Below are 6037 nucleotides of genomic sequence, written 5' to 3' on the forward strand. Positions count from 1 at the left end.
CAATTCCTCAAAATATTCCCTCCATCTTCCCAATACCTCTAACTCTCCATTTAATAACTCTCCTCTCCTATTTTTAATGACAAATCCATTTGTTCTCTAGGCTTCCTTAACTTGTTAATCTCACTCCAAAACTTTTTCTTATTTTCAACAAAATTTGTTGATAACATCTCACCCACTCTCTCATTTGCTCTCTTTTTACATTGCTTCACCACTCTTTTAACCTCTCTCTTTTTCTCCATATACTCTTCCCTCCTTGCATCACTTCTACTTTGTAAAAACTTCTCATATGCTAACTTTTTCTCCCTTACTATTCTCTTTACATCATCATTCCACCAATCGCTCCTCTTCCCTCCCGCACCCACTTTCCTGTAACCACAAACTTCTGCTGAACACTCTAACACTACATTTTTAAACCTACCCCATACCTCTTCGACCCCATTGCCTATGCTCTCATTAGCCCATCTATCCTCCAATAGCTGTTTATATCTTTCCCTAACTGCCTCCTCTTTTAGTTTATAAACCTTCACCTCTCTCTTCCCTGATGCTTCTATTCTCCTTGTATCCCATCTACCTTTTACTCTCAGTGTAGCTACAACTAGAAAGTGATCTGATATATATGTGGCCCCTCTATAAACATGTACATCCTGAAGTCTACTCAACAGTCTTTTATCTACCAATACATAATCCAACAAACTACTGTCATTTCGCCCTACATCATATCTTTTATACTTATTTATCCTCTTTTTCTTAAAATATGTATTACCTATAACTAAACCCCTTTCTATACAAAGTTCAATCAAAGGGCTCCCATTATCATTTACACCTGGCACCCAAAACTTACCTACAACACCCTCTCTAAAAGTTTCTCCTACTTTAGCATTCAGGTCCCCTACCACAATTACTCTCTCACTTGGTTCAAAGGCTCCTATACATTCACTTAACATCTCCCAAAATCTCTCTCTCTCCTCTGCATTCCTCTCTTCTCCAGGTGCATACACGCTTATTATGACCCACTTCTCGCATCCAACCTTTACTTTAATCCACATAATTCTTGCATTTACACATTCATATTATCTTTTCTCCTTCCATAACTGATCATTCAACATTACTGCTACCCCTTCCTTTGCTCTAACTCTCTCAGATACTCCAGATTTAATCCCATTTATTTCCCCCCACCGAAACTCCCCTACCCCCTTCAGCTTTGTTTCGCTTAGGGCCAGGACATCCAACTTCTTTTCATTCATAACATCAGCAATCATCTGTTTCTTGTCATCTGCACTACATCCACGCACATTCAAGCATCCCAGTTTTATAAAGTTTTTCTTCTTCTCTTTTTTAGTAAATGTCTACAGGAGAAGGGGTTACTAGCCCATTGCTCCCGACATTTTAGTCGCCTCATAGGACACGCATGGCATACGGAGGAAAGATTCTTTTCCACTTCCCCATGGACAATAGAAGAAATAAAGAAAAACAAGAGCTCTGTAGAAAAAGGAGAAAAACCTAGATGTATGTATATATATATATGCATGTGCATGTCTGTGAAGTGTGACCAAAGTGTAAGTTGGAGTAGCAAGATATCCCTGTTATCTAGCGTGTTTATGAGACAGAAAAAGACACCAGCAATCCTACCATCATGCAAAACAGTTACAGGTTTCTGTTTCACAGTCATCTGGCAGGACGGTAGTACTTCCCTGGGTGGTTGCTGTCTACCAACCTACTACCTACTAATTTAGTGATATGGGGATTATATTTTCTGGTATCTGTATCACCAATAACTGACCTATATCAACAGACTTTCTGAAGATTTTAGCTAGTAGTACACAGGATGATACTGCTCCTTGTTTTAGTACCCATAAAAACTTTGTTTTGTCCCATTATCTTCAAAGTATCTATCTCAGTAGTTTCTTTACACCTGTTGTGTGTATTGTGTCCAGTACTCTTTAGTGTACTCTAAGTATTGATAACTCTGGCAATGTCCCTATTTCCTTTCTTCAAACCTCGGAGACTTACTGGTCATGACTCACGAACGTCACAAAATGGTAATGACACGATTACAAACAAACTATACCATGGGCGGGGCATGAACTCACGGTTAGTGAGTCGTAAAAGTCAAGACCGATGCGTTAGCCACTGGGCCAGCTGGCTACAATAACATTTATCCAATTAGGTATATATTTATACACCATAGGAAGGTTAACATAGGCACCACTGTGACCACAAATGCAAGTTTTTGCAGATGAATCTCCTGCCAGTACAGCCGTGACGAACTCTAGCTCAGGTCCCCTCAAAGCCATCATCACGACTGGCAACATCATGGCATGGTTGCAAACAAACCATACCACGAGTAGGGCTTCAACTCAGTCAGTGAGTCATAAAACTCCAGACCGACGCGTTAGCCACTGTGCCAGCCACTAGTGCCTATGCTAACCTCCTATGGTGTATAAATCTACCTAGTTGGATGAATCTCATTGTAGCCAGCTGGCCCAGTGGCTAACGCATCGGTCTGGAGTCTTACGACTGTGAGTTCAAGGGAGCGGTCAGGTTCACGCGCGTGGAGCAAAAACAATTCGAAAAAATATGAAAATGGAGTTATTGTTACCAAAAAATAGCTGAACTTTCTGGCTACACTCTGGTATAATTATTATCCTTGTACGATGTTTCTAAAAGGAATTACAGCCATTTACAACAGGCATGGTGACAGCGCAGACGCGTCATATTGCGTAAGAAGCGCTGACGCGGCTTTGTTTACGTTTTTCCCCCTTGTTATTTTTATCGTTTTCGTATATCTTTATGTCTAATATAATACAAATTCACTGTCTGAGATCATGCCCGAGCGGATTAGATTTTAGATTTTGCCACCGAAGTGGCTAGTTTATTGTGCACCCCATATCCATCCTGTGGACGGTAGCGCGAGAGCATGTGGATACACAAAAGGCCTAGGAACTAGGCCCCAAAGGGTTAACAGGAATACATATGGATTTATATCTACATATCTATAGTTCACTTATCTGTTACAAGCAAATTTAGGAAATTTGCTTAGTATATCTGGTATCTTATTTTCATTAATAAGATATCTTGACATGTCACATAGGTTATTATACTGTCTGTCTCTGTATTCCTCAATAAGTGGACAATTAAGCACATAGTGTTCAAGACAGTGACCATATGCCTGATCACATAATTTACATTTAGTTTGATCATCATCTGTGTGTCTCCCAAACTGCCAGAAGTACTTGTAACCAAGCCTAAGCCTGGCCACTACAACATCAGTCAGTCTGTTCACATTGCAAGTTGCTCCATAAACATACTTATCTACGTTGCCCGAGCGGGCGGAGCTAATATGGTCAAGTAACCAGTCAGGTACCCTGGGTATTGTACCCAAAATGGCCGACACCTCCAGCCAACAAAATATTCCATAAATATTCCATACCCACGCTAATATCAATTATAAGGCTTATTTATCTATCACAATTGATCTATTATGACATAATGCAATATAATAATAGCATATAAACATAAAAAGCACACCAAAAAAAATAATATATAGCATAATATGATGCCCAAGAGGGAAAAATTTCTATCGGTGTATCCCCTGACGTTTCGTTATCTCTTACAAGTGATGAGAGAAAACGAATTTACAATGGTTAACTGTAATAAACACTCGTAGGTCACGCAAAAAGTGTAAAATAAAGCGAATTTTTCGGGGAAAAAAATTATTTCCCGGGCAGCTGGGGTGCCGCGCGCTTCGGCCTATATCTCGAAAGTAACTTATTTACCTATTTAGGGGCAATCCATCTTTATTTATGATTGAATTGACTTGATTTTCACAACAAACATAGAATGATTGCTTTACAAGGTGGAGTGTACCTTTCTGAACTATCCCAAATATTTTTAGATTTATGTGGGCAACAAAACCGACATCTTCCAATATGTCAAAAAAGTTATGAAACTTATTTTTTTTTAGCATGAAGATAAGGTTTATTTTAGAATAGGTACACTTACAGTGATGGAATTAGAGGTGTTCTATCAGCAGCAAGTGTCAAAACCACTTTTCCAAGTACCACTGAGAAGGACTCCCCTGCCAAATGCAATTTTTCGTAAATTTTGCATATTTCATTTCCTTTTTGGCCGATATGATTAAAACTCCAGCACAGGATATTTGATATAAGCTTCTAATAGTACACCAAAAATGAACGTAATCGGTTGAAAAATAAAGAAGTCGATATGTTACACCTGTCCGCTCCCTCCAGCCCCGCCCATTGTACTGTTTGTTTTTGCTGGTCATGTTTTGTCAGCTCTCCTTCCTGCTTTAGTGTTATTACCTGGTTCTTCGCTGTCACTTTCCTTCACGTGTGACTGTACAAAACCTTTCAGATATGGCTTTCAGTGCTATTACGAACACAGGTAAAGAATGGCCTGTGACACCTGGTTGTAATGGGTATTGGAGCAAACTCGACAGTAAACTATAATGTATATTTTGCCTTTCACCCACTATATACAAATATGTACACCATGTACAGACAGAATAATAAATGTACACGACGGTGAGAGAGGGCAAAACAGAAGCCAGAGAGAGTGCACCGTACTCGACCAGCAGGTAGGCAAGTCTGCCAAATGCTTACCGCAAGTGAACCACATTGCTTCAGCTTCAGTGGGCTTGCCTGTGATTGGTCAATGAACCAAGGTACTGATTTAATGATGGGTACCCTACTGATCATTATACCCTCAGCACCCAGTTCACTGGTTGGGAGGCAGTCTATATGGGAGTGTGACATACACCAAATAAATTGTAACATACTCTTTGCATGCCACAAGTGCTGTATCATTCGCATTATTATTGCAATCAGAACTAAATGTCAAACCCACAAGTGTGTCATTCTCTCTTCAGCTCACTTCCTTATTTTCTGTTGTTTTTTGCTTTATATATCATTTTATACAACTCTGCAATTCAAACTTTTGCATCTTAAGAGTAAACCATAGGTTCACTTTGTCCCTACCATTGCTTCTGTTCCCGAGTATGAACTTCTTTACCTCCCAGAATTTTCTAGCTGTAATCTTGATCATTTCATTCACAGTCATTCCTTCAAATTCCCTTTCCCACCTCACTCCATTCAGGAATTCTCTCATGCTTGTGAAGTTTCCTCATTAGACATATGATTTTGCCTTTCCTATGTTCGGTTTCTCTCCATGATTAATTCCACTAGATAGGTGAAACTCAGTACTGTGTGGTCGCTAGCAACAGAGGACCCGGTGACAAATGGTGAAAAAGACAATTGCATAAAGGAACTTCATTCAGACATTTCGCCTGTGGACAAGCTCCTTCAGACAATGAAGACTGAAGAAGCCCGTGCATGGGCAAAATGTCTTGAAGTTCATTTCTGCAACTGTGTCTTTTAACCAGGGTCTTCTATTCCACTTACATCAGATTCGCTTAGGGTGAATACTAGGTCCATCCTTGCTGGTTCATCATCATCTCTTTCACTTCTCTCTCTCTGGTTGTGTCCTTGACATGTTGGTACCAACCCTGTTTTTCTAACTCCATGTTTCCAGTCCCCCATGTGGATCCCAATTTTCCCAGTCTACTTCATGGGGCCTCACCTACCTGCTCCTGGTGTGGTATCCACTACCTCTGGTCCTCTAAGTGTGCCTATTATTTGATTATTATATCAGTGATATACAATACAGACAAGTTGACCAATTAATTTAACGATATTGTATACCACTGATATAATGATACTTGTTACAGTAAATTCATCAACTCTTATGTAATCATTTTACTCCAGATCCCTGTTTATTCCTCTCCTCCTCAAAACTCCAGTGGAGGAGGAGGGGGTGAGCCTGTGTGAGTGTAAGTATACACACAGGGATCGATTCCAAGCTCCAGGCTCCGCCCCTCAACTTGTATGCCAGATTCACAACCTGCTAGCACTGCACGTACACGCGTGAGCGTGCCCATGTGTGTATGTGCGTGCGCATGTGCGTACGTGCGTGCGCATGTGTATACGTGCGTGCGCATGTGTGTACGTGTATGCGCATG

Source organism: Cherax quadricarinatus, chromosome 68 (assembly GCF_038502225.1).
Source record: "Cherax quadricarinatus isolate ZL_2023a chromosome 68, ASM3850222v1, whole genome shotgun sequence".
Lineage (NCBI taxonomy): Eukaryota > Metazoa > Arthropoda > Malacostraca > Decapoda > Parastacidae > Cherax > Cherax quadricarinatus.